The following is a 22,922-nucleotide window of genomic DNA, read 5'->3' as shown; positions in this document are numbered from 1 at the left end:
TAATGTCACAAATAAATTAGGATCTATCCTCTAGAGTTTTTCCTTGTTGTGGAGTCTTGCGAAGTTGAAAATGTGTTTTTGTCTTCAAAGCACACCTTCAATTTTTTTTTCTACAACAAACAATATTTCTATCACAATTTTTCCTTCACCTACTCAACTTTGCCTCCGCCGCCAATAAAAGAAAAGGGAAAAAAAATGCTAGCTTTGCTGTCCATCTCATGCTTGAAGATTAGTTATAATTTCCATAGAAGGAAGATTAATGTCAAAGCAATTAATGATGAGTTCCCCCCTTTTTATCTCAACTTCTTTTTAAAAGAAAAAGTTAGGTATAGTGTGTTTAGTAAACAACTTCTTTTAACTTTTAGAAGCCAACTTTAACTTTTTAGCAGAGCATTTAAAAGCTATAAATTGAGTAAAATTATAATTAAGTTAGTCCCTATACTATTAAATGATATCTATTTTATTTCATATACTTTTGATTAGTAGAATTAAGGACTTGTACGTATGGATTTCATGCCATTGTTCTTGTCATCCTAACTGAATCTAAAAATATTAGTGAATCTCCTTATTTTTTTGGATTGGTAAATGATATATTTAATTGATAAAAAAGGATATGTACATATGTCTCTGGGCATACCCATGAGAAAGAGGCCAAAGCTCCAATTCAAGAACAAAACAAGTAACAAAAGTTACAATCAACTTGGGCATACCCAGGAGCCTAAATGGCCCGTCAAAGCAAGATACAATCAGAAAAAAACCAGCCCCAGGCTGTAAACTCAAGCAGCCAAAAGCAAATCTGAGCAATGATTCGGTCCACCGAACCCCCTACTTCGGGTGCCCGAACCACCTGTAGCTTTGCTTGAAAATCCTGAGGCCGAGACTCCTTATTCCTTTTCTTACTCTTGGAAGGGACAAAACCATCTCCCTGAATCTTCTCCTTCTCCTTCTCCTTCTCCTTCCTAGGTTGGCCACCATCACCATGCTTCGTGCTATTATCCGAACCAGCAAGGGAAGCTTTTTCTTTTTCGTTACTCTCATCAGCTTCACCCTTCCCCTGCAAGGAGAAAGAATCTTTGGTCTTGGCTGCTTCTTTACCCCCTGCATTGCATGTACTCTTGATACCACCTGCAGTGCAAGTATTCTTGTTACCTTCACTCCTCACCTTCCCTTGAATGCAAGTGGTCTTAACAGTATCCTTAACTGCTTCATTTGGGGAGTCCAAACTGACTGCAGCACTGCCAGACTTGCTAGTGCCTGAATTGTCTGCATTGCTCACTATAGGATTCGTTCCTTTCAGCTTCTTTTCAACAATCTGCTCCAGATCTCTCTTGGTTCTGTAGTTACCCTCAACATGGCCAATGATCTTACAGTAATTACAGAACTTAGGGAGATTCTCATAAACAACCTCCTGATGAAATCCAGGGCAGATTCACGTTCCTTAATTGAAATGGCGAAGTGAAGTTCGTCATGGTCTTGGAGGCTGAATTACGCCCCATGACCAAACAGATCTAGAATTCAACATGTAGATTCAGCCCATGGACGAGCGTCCCTCCTAGAGAGGGATGAGGCTTCTCTCTCTAACTCGTGTCATTAAACATTGTATCATTATTATTTGTTATAAGCCTAGAGTTAAAAAGAAAAATCTCAAGAAGTTTTAGTTGTGAAGTCATTATGATTCTAGTGTATAATTAGTCTAAAATAATATAAAAATAATATATACTTTTTCCCATAACCAAAAATATCCATGCTCCAAATGAGCCGACTAATCTAAGGTCGAAGGGGGCTTTCTTTAATTTCTACTTTCCACTTCATCACTATTAAATTTCTTTATATGACAATTTTAAGTCAACAAAATCAACAGTACAAACCCCTAATTGTACACATTAAAAGTATAGGACTAAAATAAGTTTTAGCTAATAATGCAAGGACTAACTTATCATTTCACTTGCTATATATTTAAATCTTTTAAAAACTAAAAGCAGGATTTTTTTTTTCTAACAAAATATTATATTTCATTGTTATCCTTAATTTTTTCATATATTACAAAATTATCAAAAACTAATTACATTTTCTAAAAATACATACCTATTTTAGTATTTTAAAACACTTTTAGGGCACACACCAACTTTTTTACCGAACACTCAAAACTAATTTTTTCTTTCTAAAAACTTATTTTCCATAGGGGGGCCAAACAATTTTTACTACAATCTAAATCAACTTCTTTTCATAAGTTCCTTTTCTAAAAGTCCCTTTTCAAAAGTCACAAAGGGAACAAAGTAAGTTTACTTCTAATGTTTGATTAAATTTAAGATTTCCTCTCAAATCAATGAGTAAAGAGATATGAAAGCGTTAAAATAATTAAGCTAGTGTCTTTAAGCATGAATTTTAGCACTTGAATTTGGATTTGCATAAATTTGAAAGAAATTTAATATAATTTTGTATTATATTTTATCTAAATAAATCCACAAAAATCCAATGCAGAGGTTCTAAGCTACCAAATGAAGGGTGTTGCAACATCTCGGAGGGCCACCTCTTGAAGGGGGTGAATCTTTGAGTCGCCACAACCTAGTGGTGAGCTTGATAAGAAAGGGTAAATGTGAGATAATGTGTAATAAGTCTATAGAGTCGCCACTAACGTACTTTATCCTAAGTGAGGCTAGAAAATCTCTTTAATTACTAACATTTCATTGGTCTTTAAGCTATACTTAAGTCCAAAGAAGCCAATAGTCACTATTTGTGCTACCAAAGTCAGGTTTGGTGATGCGGTTGTGTGAGGAGAAGGTACGAGCACCATTTTTTTTTTTTTTCAAACGATACCAAATTAACATTTAATTATTTCAAGTTGAACCAAATGACATGTAATTAATTGATCCTAATTATCATTACTAGACTTTAAGTATTGAATACATTCACACCTCATATGAAATTTCGCTTAAGGGGTATAAACTTCATCTCACCTAGGAACTTTGAAGAAACACAATTTTTCCTCTTCATATAATATTCGAATGGAGAAATTGGAGAAAATTTCCAATCACCATAGGTGAACATAAAGGATATGCTTTAGGCCCTTATCTTTTTTTTCTTTAGTGATGAACCAACTAACTAAGAGTATTCAAAATGAGGTTCCATGGTGTATATTGTTTGCAGATGATATTGTATTAATTGATGAAACTAGGGATGGAGTAGAGACTGAGTTAGAATTATGGAAAGAAGTTTTGGAATCTAGAGACTTTAGGATAAGTAGAAATAAGATAGAATATATGAAATGTAATCTTAGTAATGGTAGGAGGAATATTGGAGACAAAGTTAAATTTGATGATGAAAAAATAAATAGCACCTGTAGATTTCGATACCTTTGATCTATTATGCAAGTTGAAGGAGAAACTGAAGATGATGTAATGCATAGAGTTAAAGCAGGTTAGGTAAAATGGAAAAGTGTTTTAAGTGTGCTATGTGATTGTAGAATACCCTTAAAATTAAAAGAAAAATTTTATAGGACAGCTATGACCAACTATGATGTATAGATTAGAATGTTGGGCAATGAAGAAACAGAATACTCAAAAAGTAAAAGTTTCCGAGATGAGAATGCTTAAATGGATGAGTGGTATAACGTTAAAAGATAAACTAAGGAATGAACATATTTGTTATAAGTCAGGTGTTGTGTTATTCCTATAGAAGATTAGATAAGAGAGGGACGACTCGGATGATATGGTCATTTGCAACGTAGGCCACTTAGTGCATCAGTGAGGAAGAGTGAGTTAGTTATTGTGGGGGGTAGTATAAGAGGTAGGGATAGACCTAAAATAACTTTGGAGGAGATAGTGAGTAAGAATTTAATATCCCTGAATCTGTCAAAAGGAATGGTCAATGATTGCATAAATTGGCAGAAAAAGATTTATATAACTGACCCCACCTAGTGGGATTTAATATTTGATTTTGTTGTTGTTGTTGTATATTACCATATTCGGATGAATTATCGATGTTTTCATACAATTAGATTCTTGATTAGTGAATTACTAGCCTACTTTAATCTAAGTAAGGCTAGAATACCTATTTAATTACTATAGATTATTTTGGCCAAGTAGTTGTCCCTAGGGTCTAAACAACCAATAGTTGAGTGTTTATGTATCAAAATCTGAGTTCGGGAGTATATATATGTGAGAGGAAGGTACTAGCACCTTCTATACACCCATTTTACAAATTGTACATACTAAATTATATGTGATCACTATTCCACAATTATTGTCTTTCATTTTATTAAGATTACTTTACCATTAAATATTGTTCCACCTTACATTCTCACGGTATTCCAATTTAGAATGCAAGACTTCCATCACCTCAAGAAAATCGATAGGGAGTGCTATTTATGACATCCATTATTAGATTCTTTAATTAAAGTGTTCCCATTTTTATTCATTTCATTCCATTCATGACTTAGATAAAGGTTCAAAGCTTACCACACCAAAGGTTCAATCACATCACATGCATATATGACATCACATATCATTGAGACAACATTATGTAATTTAAGATAGCATGCATATCTTTATTCAAATCAAATTGGAGTGTTTTATCACATAAATCAACTATATTTAAGTCAGATTTTTACATCTAAAGTTCATGAATGGAGAGCTTTATACACAATAAACACCAGATTACTGTTAAAACTCACATTTTCTCATGTTTTTACTCTTCAAATCCAAATTAAAACACAAAAAATCTAAAAATTCAAACCACACTTGAAATTGCTTAGGAAATATTTGGTATTTATGGGATTTTTATGCAAATTTTTTTTTTTGAATTTTTAACAATTTATAAGGATTGAAAATAGAAGAAACTACAAGAAAATGCAATAAAATAATATAGTAAATGATGTTAGGAACCTGTGAGCAACTAGAAAGATGTGACACCAAAAATTTAACGTGGTTCAGTCAATATCAACGACCACGGAGCACACACACCACAAATTCACTATTCGTCAAAAAAATTACAACTCTCTCTTCCTCTCACTTTCTTCCTCCTCTCTTTCTACTCTCTGCTCTCTGAGCTTCTTTTCTCTTATGTATATTACATTCCTTAGCTCTCTATTTATAGGGTTGATATTTAAATCACAATTAAATACATTAAATAACAAATTTGGGAGGTTTACAATCATTAAATAAATGGAGATAAATGGTGGATAAATGTCCAGCTTGCAACGCGTCATTTATCTCCTCACGCGTGTCTCCAACTCAGTAGCTTTATCTCCTTACGTGTGTCTCTAGCTCAGCGTCTCTTGGCTTCAACAACAACAATCTCCCACTTGGAGATGGAGACGTCTCTTCAACCAGTATCTTGAATAAATGATGTGCTCAAAATATGTCTTCAGGCATGAAGACCAATTGAAGTTGAACACAATTTCAGCTTCTTTGTAGTCACCACCTTAGTTAACATATCTACCGGATTTTTGCTACCTTGAATTTTTTCAAGTAACAACACACCGTCCTCTATCAGAGATCCGACGAAGTGGTAACACAATCCAATATGTTTAGTTCTGGAATGAAATGCTGAGTTCTTTTACAGATGTATCGCACTCTGACTGTCACTGTACAAAACATTCCTATCCTGCTTTAATCCAAGCCTCGTTAACAAACCCTAAAACCAAATCATCTCTTTACTGACTTCTGTCACTACTACATATTCAGCTTCTGTAGTGGATAAAACAACAATCTTCTTTACCTATGACGTCCAACTAACAGTTGTTGAGCCAACAGTGAATATGTACCCAATGGTGCTTCTGCGATGATCAATCTCACCTACAAAATCAGCATTTACAAATCCTTGAATTTTCAGATCACTTTTGCTAAAACATAGACACTTATCAATAGTGCCACGAAGATATCTCAAAATTCACTTCACTGCTTCCTAGTGTGTCTTCCCTGGATTTGACACATACTTGTTGACAGCTCCCACTGCTTGGCCAATATCCAGTCTGGTTCCAACCATAGCATACATTAGACTTCCAATGGCTGAGGCATATGGTACCTTAGCCATGAAGTCTTTCTCCTTCATCTGTTTGGGGAGACTGATCCTTTGAGAGATGAAAATGACCTACCAATGGTGTATGTTGGCCCGGTTGAATGTCTAGAGGGGGGGGTGAATAGACTTTCTTCACGGAAGTGCAACTTTCTACAACCACAAAAAACTTACAAAGAGCAAGTGTATAAAGTTGCTGTGTAAAGATGCAGGAGATCTCAATAATAATAAATAAGATATGAAAGAAGAGAAGCTGAACACAAAGATATTTACGTGGTTTGGAACCCAGCCTACGTCCACGCCTTGAGACCAACTCAAGGATTCCCAAAATCCACTATAATCCTCCTTCGGGCAGAGAAGCCAATACACAGCAGCTCACAAAGAGCTTTCAACAAGGTGCTCACTTAGAGACACCCAACAATAGCTCACAAAGAGCCTTTCTTTACAAGAAGTAGATGAGAAATAAATGTAAACTTGAATACTCCCTTTGAGTTGATTACAACAATAAAAACCTTACTCAATGTCCTCTTGTTAATAGAGTAGAAGCAAGACTAAGAGCAGCAAGAAGAGGGAAAGTGAGTGTATAACCAAACCTTAGAAGATGCCAACACCAATGAATGATTTTCCTACAATATAAACTTTCTTGGTGAGGAATAAATGCTATTTACTCCTATTCAAACATCAAATGGGTGAGGGCAAAGCTGGAGAGCCATTGGGCATTTATGAATATGAGACAAGGGTCAAACTAGCCGTTCTGCGGCAATTAATGTTCACTGCTGCCCGACGTTCGTCGACGAAGTCCGACCTTTGTCGACGAGCTCTTCAATCAATTCGTCGACGAAGCCCTCTATTCATCGAAGAGTTGCTGTTCTGAATTCAGGTAACTCTTGGTATATTTTCGTCGACGAGAACCTTGTGTTCGTCGACGAGTTATTATTATATTCGTCGACGACGCCCTGTGTTCGTCGATGAGTTGTGGCTCTGAATTTAGATGCCTCTCGGTATCTCTTCGTCGACAAGAACCCTGTGTTCGTCGACGAAGTTTATGTTACACTCGTCGATGAATCCTTGTGTTTGTCGACGAGTTCCTTCTTATGATTTGTTCTTTTAACTGTAAAGAAGGTCCTTGTCCATTTGGGAGTTTCTTTTCACACTTTTAAATAACTTTACTTGTATTTTGTTGTGCGTGTGTGATACGCCCATTTCTTGCTCTTAGTTTTGAGTTTTACTCTATATACAACATATTTACAAGATGGCCTCTCTCTTATTCTCACATTCATCTTTCATATGACTTTGTCTATTATGTATCGTTCATGAATGCGTTGAGAGGCTTGTGCTTTTAGTCATGGTATGAGTTGCTTTGAATGTTTGTTGGTTTAGATGCCATTCTGTATAGCTGAAACATGACTTAGAGAGAAACGTTAGTAGCCTTAAAAATTGCTAATGGGTTGTTGTCATCAAAACACGGTAGGAACGAAAGACCCTTAACAAGTTGGTCTAATATTCTCCCCCTTTTTGATGATGGCAATCCATTAGTGTTCTCTTTGAAAGATAAATGCTCCCCCTTACTAAAAGGAATAGTTTGAATAAAATTCTCCCCCTTAACGTTTGCATTTTATGAAAGAGCATTTTATTACATTTTGGCAGCATGTTGTTTATAAGTAAGATATTTTCCATTTATCCTTGCATAAACCATGATATTCCAGTATATCAATCATTCAAGTACGTAGATAGAGCATTTATATTTAAAAGATGCAATGCTTGCTAATGTTTCATTACTGAATATGTGCCGTGTTTACAAACAGTGTTTTTAAGGCTAATATATTCTACTCTCCGAATACAACTGACAACTGAAAAGAGACCTAAATAATCTCCCCCCCTTTGCCATAATCAAAATTGGGGGATAGTGGAGGGACTGCGCTACTTGCGCGGGTGACCTAGTCAATCAAAGAGCGCAGCAAAAGATGCGTCGAGAGAGTCAAAACGGGCGTAGTTAGCGTCCTCGTGCCTAGCAAGAGATGCATCGATGGAGTCAAAATGGTGACGGTGACGGAGTTCTGACTGTGTCATAGCGTGCTGAAGCCCATCTAGGCGCTCCAGTATGTGGCCATAGACGGTGTCCGCATGCTCGCCTTCTTTTGCTTCTTCCTCGGCCTCCAGGGCGGCCTTAACCTCATTGACGAGAATATTGCCCTGCTCGTGGGCTTTGACCCACATGTTGGTTGCATCGTCCTTTTCAAAGTGCATGTGACGAAGAGTCGCCTTAGTGTAAACATCTTCCGGTGCTGGACGAATGCAAGGCAGGCCGACGCGAATGAGATTGTAGTGATCAAAGAAGGTCGTGAGGAGACGATCGTACGGGAGACAACCGCGTTGTCGTTTGAGGTCTTCTTCCATGTTTTGAACAATAATAGAGGGAAGATAGATACCTCAACCAATCCATAGATAGTACATGCAGAAAATGTCTCTGAGGGTGACCCAATCCCGGCCGCCAGTGCGAGGGCACAAGTTATATGTTATGATATGATGAAGGACTCGAAATTCCACAGTGAGATCCTTGGATTTCGGGCGAGCCATCACAGGAATATGAGGATTAACGGTGACTAGTTTGACAGCAGTGTGGGAGTCGAACCAGTTGAATTGTGTTGGCCAAGATGACTTAGGGATGCCACGAAGAGGATAAGAGGTGCAACCGAGTACCGCGGAGAACGTATCATCAGAAAGCTGAATAATGGTGCCTCGAATAGTGGAGTAAGCGGCAATGCCGCGATATGAGGGAACGAAATTTGCGTAGAACTCGCGAACAAGATCCTTATAAACGAGCTCATTAATATTGAAAAGGGGATCCCACCTGAGGGCTTTAATCTTGGTGAGAAGGGTGGGGAAATGAATCTGGAGAAAATCGGAGGGTACGATTTTGCCATAAACAATGTGCCGTTTGAGGATGTCGTCGCGGTAATGGGAGGCGGCTTCAGGGGAGACGAAGCAGGGGTCAGGGTTGGCCGGAGCAGGTGGAGGGGGACCGGAGGCAGGGCGAGAGGATCCTTTGCCAGCTTCTATTTGAAGATTCCAGCGTTTGGGGCGGGGAGCCATGGAGGAGCGGAGAGAACTGGTGAGGCCGAGAGGAGGAGGGAACTTGAGGGAGGGGAATAAATGAGGGTGGCCGAGAGGAGGGGCTGGTAGCGTGGTGGTGGAGAGAGAGAGAGGTGGTGGCGCAAGGTGGGCGGAGGAAGGACATAGAGGAGGGCTAGGGTTAGTTTGTTTTAATTGGGAAGAAATAAGTAGCCCGACGGTTTTCGTCGACGACGCCCTGTGTTTGTCGACGAAATTATAGAAAATTTATTGACGATACCACAGTGTTCATTAACGAATTATGCAGTCTTCTCGATGACGAATACCCTGTGTTCACCGACGAGAACTGGAGCAAGGGAATGAAAAACTAAGTGTAAGAGAATGGGGAGTGAATACGAGAGTAGGAGCTGACATGAGGATTTCTATAGTACGTTTGAAGGAGTGTACATTCCTAGGGCATGTCGGATTTTGTGGAATCTTTCTTCATTAAGAGGCTTAGTTAGAATGTCGGCAAGTTGGTTTTCGGTGGGAACGTAAACCAACTCAATGTCTCCTTTTTTGACAGGTTCTCGAATGAAGTGGTTCCTAATTTCAATATGCTTGGTTCTAGAATGGAGACGTGGATTCTTTGATATGTTAATGGTACTAGTATTGTCACAATGAATTGGAGTACTTTTAACTAAGATTTGGAAATCCTTAAGTTGTTGTTTCATGTATAACGCTTGAGCACAACAGCTTCCAGCTGCAATATATTCAGCCTCGGTGGTGGAAAGAGCTACGGAGGTTTGTTTTTTTGCAAAACCAGGAAACAAGAGAGTGTCCAAGGAAATGACATGTTCCACTAGTTCTTTTTCTATCGGTTTTACAACCACTATAGTCGGCATCAGAATAGCATGTGAGGTTAAAAGGAACATTTTTATAATAGAAAAGTCCTAGGTCATGAGTGCCTGCTAAGTATCTAGAGATTCGTTTGACCGCATGAAGATGAGATTTTTTAGGACAAGCTTGATATCTAGCGCATAGACAAACGATGAACATTATATCAGGCCTGTTGGAAGTGAGATACAATAAGCTGCCTATCATCCCACGGTAGAGTTTTTGGTCAATGTTTTTCCCTTTTTCATCAGTGTCAAGCTTTGTTGTGATGCTCATAGGAGTTACCTTAGATTTACCCAATTCAAGATTGAATTTCTTTAGCATGTCCCAAACGTATTTGGCTTGATTTATGAAGATTCCATGTTTCATTTGTTTGATTTGTAATACTAGAAAAAAGGTTAGCTCACCTATCATGCTCATTTCAAATGTTTCTTGCATGGTTTGAGCAAAATCTTGACACAAGGTCTCACTGGGGGCCCCGAAGATAATATCATCCACATAAATTTGTATAACTAGCATATCATTAGCTTTAAGTTTTAAGAAAAGAGGTATAATTTTCCTCTTTTGAACCCATTTTCTAGAAGAAATTTGCTTAAGCGCTCATACCAAGCTCTTGGGGCTTGCTTAAGTCCGTAAAGGGCTTTTGAGAGTTTATATATATGATCGGGAAGAGCATGGCTCTCAAAACTAGGAGATTGTTTGACAAATACTTCTTCATTTATGTATCCATTTAAAAATGCGCTTTTAACATCCATTTGAAATAATTTGAAGTTTTTGTAACAAGCAAAGGCAAGGAGCATTCTAATGACTTCTAGTCTAGCTACAGGGGCATAAGTTTCATTGTAGTATGAAATTAGGAATAGCTTCCCAAGAGGGGGGGGGGGGGGCGTGAATTGGCTTTTAAAAATTTCTTTTAATTCATTTTGAGATACCTTAAACTTCCTTTATTTCTTTTAACCAATTCTTGACTTGTTTGTTTAATTCTTTAATCAATCGAGAACTTAGTTCTTTTATCCAATCAATAACACAATTAAACAACCAATCAATTAAACAATATCTTCAAGCCAAACAATCAATTTATTTGCAAAGTACAAGTTAAACAACAAATAACCAAACCAAGATATAAAGTATTCAACACTTTGATAATATAACAACTTAAGATGGTTGTTTGTTTATATTTGCCAAATTTGAACCAAGCCGTGTAGTAAATAAGAATTTATGCTCGCTGATGTAAACCCCTGTATAGATAAATCAAATCACTCTTTCCAAATATTTAGAACTCAAATAAACTCTTGGTAAATTTATTTCTATTTGTTAACCAAGTAACGTACTCCCGTAAGGTTTTCGCAAGATATGGTGTAACCAACGTACTCCCTCTCGGTTTCCGCAACCCAAATCAAAATTAAACCTTAAGTTTGTTTGATTTCCAAATATATGTAGTTTATATGATTCCCAAATTTTAAACCATCCACACAATTTAAATATGCTGAAAATAAAGGGAAAGAGAGAATGAGACGGAGATTTTTACGAGGTTCGGCTTATACCTAGCCTACGTCCTTGCCTTTGGAAAACCACCAAAGGATTCACTAGTTCAGTTCCGTTGACGGGTGGAATAATACCGAGTACAACACTCCTTGGTTAAGACTAGAGCTCGCCTTCTCCAAACGATATCCCTTCGTTCGGTCACTCTTTACATAGGCTAGAGCCCACCTCTCTAAGAAATATTTCCTTGCTTAGCCAACAATCCAAACAACCCTTGGAACGTCAAAGAACTATAAGAAACAAGATATAATCTGCGTACAAGTATACTCTCTCAAAGAGCAAGTTAGTACAATTTCAGCACTATATACTTTGAATGTAAAATATCAATATGAAATAAAATGAAGTTCAAGTGTAGAATTCACCAATATCCTTCTTAGAAGAGGATTAGCAGTAGGAACTCAGAGAAAGAAGGATCAGCACTTCAGAATTCTTAGCAAAATAATTTTTCAATGAGTGAACAAGAGAACTTAGGAAGAACAAGAGTACTTTCAGCTTCATAAGCAGATTTTTCAATTCTTGGATGAGTTTTGATTTGCAAAACCATGTATTTATAGGCTTTCAAACTTGTTTCCATGTTGTAAAAGTTTCCTTAGAGAGTTTCCCAAGTTTTTAGAAAATTTGAAGCTCAAATGGCTATATTTTAAAACATTAGAATTTAAAAATTTTTCCCGTTGAACAGTGTTCAGATGACTGAAGGTTCGAGTTCAGTCATTTGAAGTTCCTTAAATCCATTTAAAATAGAGCTAGATATAGGGTCATACGTCTGAAGTCAGAGTTCAGACGTCTGATGTCGTAGGTTCAGTCATTTGAAGTCGCAAGTTCAGACGTCTGAACTTGCTGCTGCAACTCTCTACCTGTTCTATCTTATTCTCTGCCAGCAGCGATCCCACTTCAGTGTTTTGGCCATAACTTTTTCTGTATAACTCTAAATTATGTGTTCTTGGTGTAAAATGAAATCTAAGATAAAATCCTATAACTTTTATGTTGACCACTTTTCAAAATTATGAGGTTTTGATAGTGAAAAATTCACCTGAATACGGCTATATAAAAACTGACAGCAAATGGAAGAACTCTTTTTGATGCTTTTCATTCCAAAAATGACTCTAACCTTTTTAAAATAATTTTTGACCTTATAGAAATATTTTCCAGGTATTTTAAAAAGTATCTAGGTATAAGTTAATCTAAGAGCTTCAAAATATTTCAAATGATATTTTAAACATTAAAGTACTTACATGAAAACTTCTAAAACTTTTCTCATCTTAGGTTCTTGAGTCTTCATGCTTTGTTTCTTCAAGCTTCCATCCTTTCTTCAAGATTTCATATTCTTTGAGCTTTATCACTTTGCCTTTCTTTGGATCTTTTAATATTCCTTGGCTTTCAACAACTCATTCATGTCTTCATTTTCTTCAAGGGTTAATATATCATCTTTAAATCCATGCTTTGACTCTTTTAAGCTTCATTTGATCCTCTTGAGCACTTTGACCTTGCTTTCTCATATATAAGCCCTTTTTAAGCTTCATTTGATCCTCTTGAGCACTTTGACCTTACTTTCTCAAATATGAGCCCTGAAATATCATTACTCACACAAATATATTAAATTTCACTTGTTTGTTAGCATCAAAACAAGATAACAAGGTTTTAAGCCTTGTAAGGCCAACATAGTCAATACCCTCTTGTTGGTTGTATCCTTGGGCGACTAGTCTAGCTTTATTTCTAACAATGTTTCCATCTTCATCTTTTTTGTTTCTAAATACCCATTTAGTGCCAACTATTGTGGTATTTTTGGGCTTAGGAACTAAGTGCCATACTTTGTTTCTTTCAAATTGATCTAGTTCTTCTTGCATGACATTTATCCAATTTTCATCATTTTCAGCTTCTTCAAAGTTTTTAGGTTCTAAGTGGGATATGAAAGCAATATGATGACATCCACTTCTAAGGTGAGATCGGGCGCTGACTCCTTGAGAGGGACTTCCTATGATGAGATCAGTTGGATGAATTTTTACAAACTTCCAGGCTTTGGGTAATTCATGATCTTCTTTTTCTTCTGGTTGGTTAGATTCTTGAGGAGAAGATCCTAGATGATCTACATTTGTATCTTGACAATTTGTATCTTGATCATTATTTAACTTGAGTTGTTCTAATTCTCTTTCAATTCTAAAGGTAGTGACTTGGTTTTCTTCATCTATCTCAACAGGTGTTTTGGATGCGTGAGGATTTGTTTCATCAAATACGACATGGGTTGATTCTTGAATAGTTTGAATTCTTTTGTTGAATACCCTATATGCTTTACTGTTCATGGCATATCCTATGAAAATCCCTTCATCGGACTTTGAATCAAACTTGGCTAAATGATCCCTATCGTTCAATATAAAACACTTACATCCAAAAACCTTAAAATGCGAGATGTTAGGTTTTCTACCCTTCCAAATTTCATATGGAGTTTTTCCTATCTTGGATCTGATGATGACTCGGTTGCTAACATAGCATGTTGTGCTAACGGCTTTTGCCCAAAAGTATTTTGGAAAATTATGTTCGTTAAGCTTTGTTCTAGCCATTTCTTGGAGTGTTCGATTTTTTCTTTCAACTACTCCGTTTTGTTGTGGAGTTTTTGGTGCGGAGAAGTTATGTGAATATCCATTTTCTTTGCAAAAATCCTCAAGTTTTTTATTTCTAAACTCTTTTCCTCAATCACTCCTATTGTGTATAATTGACATTCCCTTCTCGTTTTGGATTTTTCCACAAAAATGAATAAATGCATTATAGGTATCACTTTTGTTAGCAAGAAAAATTACCTATGAAAATCTAGAGTAGTCATCAACTATGACAAATGCATACATCTTTCCACTAATGCTAGCTATGTCATTAGGTCCAAAAAGATCAAGATGGATTAATTCTAAGGGTCTTGATGTAGAGATTACTTTCTTAGTTTTGAAGGAGGTCTTAACTTGTTTTCCATATTGACATGCATCACATATTTTGTATTTCACATAATTATCCTTTGGTAGGCCATTTACTAGTTCCTTGGATGAAAGTTTATGAAGAAGATCCATACTTGCATGACCTAGTCTCCTATGCCATAGCCAACAATTTTCATTGGTGACAGCTAAACACTTAATGTTACAATTTGTGATGTCATCAAACTCAATTGTGTAGATGTTGGATTCACGTTTTCCTATGGGAATGGAATTTTCCATTTAAGTAATTTATTAGGCATTTTGTGGATTGGAAAATAATATTTAACCCTCTATCACATAGTTGATTAACACTTAACAAGTTATGTTTGAGAGTATCAACTAGAGCAACATTCTCAATAGCCAACGATGAATTACCTATTTTACCTTTTCCGATGATTCTGCCCTTGGTGTTATCTCCAAACGTGAAAAGCCCTTCCTTTTTGTAGGTGAGGGAGAGGAATTTGCTTGTGTCTCCCATCATGTGCCTTGAGCATCCACTGTCTAGAAACCATTTATTCTTTACGGAGTCGCTCTTCAAGCTTACTTGCACACAACATCAAGTGATTTGTTTTGGTACCCATATTTTCTTGGGTCCTACTAGGTTAGTGTTCTTAATCATCCATTTGTAGTTCATATTTTTTCCTCTATTTCCCTTAAAGGGGCAAGTAAAACGCACTGACCCTTTTTCTCACAATATAGACAGACTTTATTTGTGTGTGAGGGGTTTAATTTAGGTGCATGATTTTTCTTTGATGCAGAACTCCTTTTAGCATAGAGGTTTGCAAATCCTATTGATTCTGAAGATGATAGGCCGTATCCTAAACCGTCTTTGAAAATTCCAAATCTTTGAGCTCCAAGTAATCTATCAAAATTTTCCTTACCATTTTTAAATTTATATATAGTATTGCTTTGATCCTCCACTTTCTTTTTCAATGAAGAGTTTTCTTGAAGGAATTCAATTACTTGATTTTTTAAGCTTTCAATTTCTTTTTGAGAGGACTCTTTGTAGTTTAAGTATTCTTTAGAAAGCTTTTCTTTTTCAAGATGAGAAGATGTATTTTCAGCTTTCAAGGTGTCACACGAGCAAATTTGTTTTTGTTTGCATTTTGAATAATTTTCTTCTAAGAATTTAAGTTTCTTTTTAGATGCTCTTAGCTCAACATAGAGTTTTCTACAATTTTCTTCTAATTCTTCATATGAAGGGAGATATTCGTTATCAGAACTTACCTCATTGTGTTCGTCTGCCATAAGGCAGAAATGAGCGACTTCTTCTTCGACTTCTTCGTCGGTTGAGGTTCCATCTAGTTCATCTCATTCTGTTGTGTTCATTGCTTTGAACCTTTTCTTGTCTCCTTGTTGATTGTTGCTTATGTTTTTGAAGAGAGGGCAATCGGCCATGCGGTGCCCGATCTTTTTGCAATTGTAGCATCTGATGCTTGATTCTCCTTTCTCCTTTTGTTTGCCATTTCATTTGTTCATTAGAAAGTTTCTAAATCTTCTAGTTAGTAGGGCAACTTCATCGTCATCATCATTCTCCTCTTCCTCTATGATCTCTCTTTGCTTTCCGGATTTCAAAGCAATTCCGTTAGCCTTCTTGGGAGCTTCAGCTTCAGCAGCAGCATTTTTCTTCTTGATCTCGTAGGTTATGAGAGATCCAATTAGTTCATCAAGTGTGACCTTTGAGAGGTCCTTTGCTTCCTCAATTGCCGTGGACTTTGCGTGCCAAGATGTTGGTAGAGACCGAAGAACTTTCTGCACATTATCTTCCATAGAGTACTCTCTACCAAGAGCTTTTAGTCCATTAGTGATGTGTGTGAACCGTGTGAACATAGCTGTAATTGTTTCACCTTCTTCCATTTTGAACATTTCATATTCTTTCACAAGCATATAAATTTTAGATCTCTTTACCTGGGTAGTGTCTTCATACATTACCTGAAGTTTTTCCCACATTTCCTTGGCCGTGTTGCAACTGCATATCCGATTGTACTCTTCATCACTTACGGCACAATATAGGAAATTCTTGGTTTTAAAGTTGAGCTATGCCAGTCTTGCATCTGCCTCGGGAAGTTTTCCAATGGGTATGTCATCACCGTCTTCATTTTTGAAGGTGTAGTCTCCTTCGGTGATGACATTCCACATACGGTAGTCATAAGCTTGGATAAAGATGGACATTCGATCCTTCCATGCTGGGTAGTTAGTTCCACAAAACTTGGAAGGGCAATCCACGGATTGACCTTGGGCAAATATGTCTGCCATGTTGATCTTTTCGCTTGGATGTTACTCCGAATTTCAGCGATTGGCGCTTTAATACCACTTGTTGGCTCGGTTGAATGTCTAGAGGGGGGGGGGGTGAATAGACTTTCTTCACGGAAGTGCAACTTTCTACAACCACAAAAAACTTACAAAGAGCAAGTGTATAAAGTTGCTGTGTAAAGATGCAGGAAATCTCAATAATAATAAATAAGATATGAAAGAAGAGAAGCTGAACACAAAGATATTTATGTGGTCCGGCACCCAGCCTACGTCCATGTCTTGAGACCAACTCAAGGATTCCCAAAATCCACTATAATCCTCCTTCAGGCAGAGAAGCCAATACATAGAAGCTCACAAAGAGCTTTCAACAAGGTGCTCACTTAGAGACACCCAACAATAGCTCACAAAGAGCCTTTCCTTACAAGAAGTAGATGAGAAATAAATGTAAACTTGAATACTCCATTTGAGTTGATTACAACAATAAAAACCTTACTCAATGTCCTCTTGTTAATAGAGTAGAAGCAAGACTAAGAGCAGCAAGAAGAGGGAAAGTGAGTGTATAACCAAACCCTAGAAGATGCCAACACCAATGAATGATTTTCTTACAATATAAACTTTCTTGGTGAGGAATAAATGTTATTTACTCCTGTTTAAACATCAAATGGGCGAGGGCAAAGCTAGAGAGCCGTTGGGCATTTATGAATATGAGACAAGGGTCAAACTAGTCATTCTGTGGCATTTAATGTTTGCTGCTGCCCGAACTTCGTCGACGAGCTCTTCAGTCAATTCGTCGACAAAGCCCTGTGTTTGTCGACGAGTTGTTGTTATGAATTCAAGTAACTCTCGGTATATTTTCATTGACGAGAACCCTGTGTTCGTCGACGAGTTATTATTATATTCGTTGACGATGCCCTGTGTTTGTCGACGAGTTGTGGCTCTGAATTCAGATGCCTCTCAGTATCTCTTCGTCAACGAGAACCCTGTGTTTGTCGACAAAGTTTATGTTACACTCATCAACAAAGCCCTGTGTTCGTCGACGAGTTCCTTCTTATGATTTGTACTTTTAACTGCAAAGAAGGTCCTTGTCCATTTGGAGGTTTCTTTTCTCACTTTTAAATAAATTTACTTGTATTTTGTTGTGCGTGTGTGATAGGCCCATTTCTTGCTCTTAGTTTTGAGTTTTACTCTATATACGAGATATTTACAAGATGGTCTCTCTCTCATTCTCACATTCATCTTTCAGATGACTTTGTCTATTGTGTATCGTTCATGAATGCGTTGAGAGGCTTGTGCTTTTGGTCATGGTATGAGTTTCTTTGACTGTTTGTTAGTTGAGATGCCATTCTATATAGCTGAAACATGACTTAAAGAGAAACGTTAGTAGCCTTAAGAACTGCTAATGGGTTGTTGTCATCAAAACACGGTAAGAATGAAAGACCCTTAACAACTTGGTCTAATAGTGTATTTACAGCCTTGGCGCTGCTCATGTTGAACCTCTGTAAAACATGGCTGATGTACTCTGACTGAGATAACTGCAACGTGCCTTATTGCTTATCTCTAGAGATCCGCATCCCAAGAATCTGCTTTGCATTACCCAAGTCTTTCATATCAAATTCCTCTAATAGTTGTTGCTTCAATTTTCTGATCTCTTCTATATTTGATCCTGCGATTAGCATATCATCAACATATAACAGTAGAATAATATAGCTAGCACGATACCTTTTGAAATAGCAGCAATGGTCGACATTGCACTTCTGAAAATTGTTCCTCTGCATATAGTTGTCAAATTTCTTGTACCACTGTCTAGGAGCTTGTTTGAAACCATACAAACTCTTTTTCAATTTGCATACAAGATTCTCTTTACCTTTTTTTGAGAAACCTTCTGGTTGTTGAATATAGATTTCCTCATCAAGATCACTATGAAGAAATGCCGTCTTCACGTCCAACTATTCAAGATGTAAACCCTTTGAGGCAACAATACTCAGAACAGATCTAATGGTCGTCAGCTTTACAACTAATGCAAAGATGTTGGTGTAGTCAATTCCTTTCTTCTGCTCGAAGCCTTTAACTACCAACTGAGCCTTATACCTCCTGGATCCTTCATGTTCTTCTTTGATCTTGTAAACCCATTTGTTGTGAAGAGCCTTCTTACCATTGGGCAACTTAGCTAGTTCCCATGTTTTGTTGGAGTTAAGAGACTTCATCTCGTATTTCATTGCAAGCTCCAACTTGCTCGCATCTCCTGCCTGACATGCTTCAATATAGCATTCAGGTTCTCCTCCATCTGTAAGAAGTAAATGGTTCACATACCTCTTATTTGGTACGTGTTGCTGAGAAGATCTCCTAAGCGTTGGTGCTGGGGTAGGAGGTGGCGGTGCAACAATCTGCTCCACATGTTCCTCTGCTTGAGGAATCTCGGTAGTCTACTGAGGATTCTCCATGTTCTGCTGATGTGTCCTTACTCCTTCTCAAACACCATCGACATCTACAAAGGTTGTTTAAGACTCTATAGACTCTATTGTGTGTCTATCCTTGTACATCATCTTTTCATCAAAAATCACATCTCTACTTTTGATCACCTTTTTGTTTTCATCATCCCAAATGCGATATCCAAATTCATCTCCACCATAACCGATGAAAGTGCATTTCTGGGATTTCGAATCCAGCTTATTCCTAACATGATCATTGATATGTACATATACAATACTACCAAAAACTTTCAAATGTAAAAGTCTTACCTCTTTGTTACCCCAAACTTCTTCAGGTAGACTATAGTCCAATGGTACTGAAGGACTTCTATTAATCAAATAAGCTGCTGTGTTGACTGCTTCTGCCCAAAACATCTTTGGCAAGCCTGACTGCATATGCATGCTTCTGGCTTTTTCTGTCAACGTTCTGTTCATTCGCTCAGCTATGCTATTGTGTTGAGGCGTACCTGGCACAATTCTTTCCATTCTGATACCATGCTCAAAGCAGAATATCTTGAACTCGGTGATAACATACTCTCCACCGTTATCTATTCTCAGCTTCTTGATTTTCAAACCAGTTTCATTTTCTACCATCGCTTTCCAAATTTTAAAAGCATAAAAAACATCAAATTTATACTTCAGGAAGTAAATGCATACCTTCCGTGAATGATCATCGATAAACATGATGAAGTAATGCTTTCCTCCTATAGACGAAATGGTTGTTGGTCCCCATACATTTGAATGGACTAGCTCAAGTCTTTCCTTCGTTGGGGTACTGATGTTTGTCTAGAAATTGTCTCTCTTTTGTTTCCCAAATATGCAATCCTCACATGTGTCAATCTTCACCGATTGTAAATCACTCAATTTACCTTTGAGTGCATCACCCTTAGTGTAACGCCCAACCTAGGTTTGCCAGGGAGCACTGCGTCTCTCCTCTTCCACATGGACCAGACAAAAGGGGGGTGGGCCTTATCGGACTAATGACTGGCCCCACAAACCAACACGTGTCCTTTTCAGTGTGTTTTTGTCCTCACTCACACACTTCTTGAGAAAACTTCACAAGTGGTCACCCATCCCAAGATTACTCCAAGCCAAGCACACTTAACCATGAAGTTCTTATGGAAAGGTTCTCGAAAAGAAAGGTGCACCTTGTTGATATAGGTAGTAACATCTAGTCTTTTAAGCCTTTCATCCATGGGGTATCACATTCTCCCCCACTTATAGAACGCAACGTCCTCGTTGCAAACCCACATTTCCAAACCTAATCGATGTGAATTACATCACAATTCTGGCTGAGTATTGGCTCTGATACCATTAGTAACGCCCCAACCTGGGTCTGTTAGGGAGCATTGCGTCTCTCCTCCTCCACCTAGACCAGACAACAGGGGGGCGTGCCTTATCGGACTAATGACTGGCTCCATAAACCAACACATGTCTTTTTTAGTGTGTTTTTGTCCTCACTCACACACTTCCTGAGAAAAATTCCCAAGTGGTCACCCATCCCAAGATTACTCTAAGCCAAGTATGCATAACCATGAAGTTCTTATGGGAAGGTTCCCGAAAAGAAAGGTGCACCTTGTTGATAGGTGGTCACCCATCCCAAGATTGCTCCAAGTCAAGCACGCTTAACTATGGAGTTCTTATGGGAAGGTTCCCAAAAAGAAAGGTCTACCTTATTGATATGGGTAGTAACATCTAGTCTTTTAAGCCTTTCATCCATAGGGTATCACACTGAGTCCCTTCTCACTCAGGTGTATGAGTCGTTGATGCCATAGGTTGCTATCATCATTTCCTGTAGCACCTGTAATAGGCATACATACATCAGGAGTTACATAAAGAGTGCCACTTTTCTTACCTCGAGCAATTTTCAATGCACCCTTTGAAATCTTCCATTCATCACCAATGAAAGATGTGTTATAACCTTCATCTGCCAATTGACTGAATGAGATCAAATTCTTTCTCAGGTTTAGAATATACCTGACATATATCAATTTCCATGCTGACCCATTCATTTCGATCTTCACTGTCCACTTACCGGCAATATCACAAGGTTGATCATTGCCTAGATTTACTTTACCGAAATTACCTGATGTATACTCCTCCAGTTAATCTCTGCTGCAAGTGGTATGGAATGAAGCTCCAGAGTCTAACACCCAAGACTCTTTTTTGCTCTCCAAAGAGTAGATCAAAAAATCATCATTTTTGGAAGCAATATTTGCTTGTGTCTTTGTCCTCGTCTCGTATTCTTTCTTCTGACTTCTACACTGGTTCTTGTAATGACCAGTTTTTCCATAGTTCCAGCACTCAATAACTTTTGTGCTCTGAGAATCTGTGTCCCAATTACCTCTGCGATTTCAAGATTTAGACCACCTGGGCCTAGATCTGCCGCGGTTGTTTGATCGTCCATGCCTGTTTCCTCTACCTTGACTCTCCATGTACAAGGCTAAACTCGAAGTGGAGCCATGGTTCGACTGCATTCTGATTTCCTCCGTCAAAATCATGCTGACAACCTCATCGTATACAAGTTTTGATTTTCCTACAGAGCTACTGATGGCAGTAACAACACTATTCCAACTTTCGGGCAACTGACTGAGAATCAGTAGAGCACGAATCTCATTATCAAACGTTATCCCGACTGAGGCGAGTTGATCCGACAACTCATTGAAATTATTCAAATGTCTGCTGAAACTTTCACCTACAGACATGCTCATCGTAAATAGTATTTTCATGAGATGTACCTTGTTTGCAACTGAAGGCTGCTCGTACATATTAGAGAGCGCATCCATTATAAACTTGGTGGATGATATATGTTTGTTATTGAACGCCACAGATTTCGACAATGTCATTCTGATGACTTCGAAAGCTTTTCGATCAAGCAACTCCCACTTATCCTTATTCATAGATCCTGGCTTATCCTTCAATGGTAAGTGCAATTCCTTTCCAAATAAATAATCTTCAATCTGCATCTTCTAGAAACCGAAATTGTTTTCGTTGAATATTTCAAATTTTGAGATCTTTTCATTCAATATCTCGATTTACTGATCTAAAGATGGAATTAGCTCAAATGGATAGCACAGTTGGATCCGGAACAATCGAAAACCCCAGAAATGGTTCAAGTCGCTCGAAAAATGGACCCAAAACAACTTCGAAAAGCTCGATCAAAGTTAGGTCAAACTTGGTCAACTCTACTGACGTGGCAGGTGCTGATGTGGCCAAGAATGCTGACGTGGCAGGGGTGCTGACATGGCACAACCTTGCTAACGTGCCCGGGATGCTGACATGGCAGTGTGGTCCACTTGCTACCGTGATAGTGGGGTTCACCTACCGACGTGGCTGCTAACGTGGTAGTGGGGCCTAACTGACGTGGCGGTTGACTTAGTGTCGCTGATGTGGGCGGTTTTGAGACGACGAGACGGATAGGGGTTGGGGACCGATTCTAGAGTTGATCCGGTTTGAGAAAGTCTCCGGGTCGAGTCGAGTTTTAACTGGGTCGACTTGAGGCGGTTCGAGCGAGGAAGATGCGTGCAATGTGTGTGGCACTTGAGCAGATGGTCACCGAAACGTAAGGGCATGTGCGGCTTCGTCCTAGCTCCTTTCGAGCTTCAGATTGCATGGTTGGCTTCGTCTCAGCAAGCTGAATGTGATGGTGGCCTCAAAACTCAGTTTCGAGCTATTGGACAGAGCTATGATTTCGGGATCACTTTCGATTTGGCTTTCCTGCTCCAACTAGGCTCTGATACCA

Source organism: Malania oleifera, chromosome 8 (assembly GCF_029873635.1).
Source record: "Malania oleifera isolate guangnan ecotype guangnan chromosome 8, ASM2987363v1, whole genome shotgun sequence".
NCBI classification, from domain to species: Eukaryota; Viridiplantae; Streptophyta; class Magnoliopsida; order Santalales; family Ximeniaceae; genus Malania; species Malania oleifera.
This window is presented reverse-complemented; position numbering follows the sequence as displayed.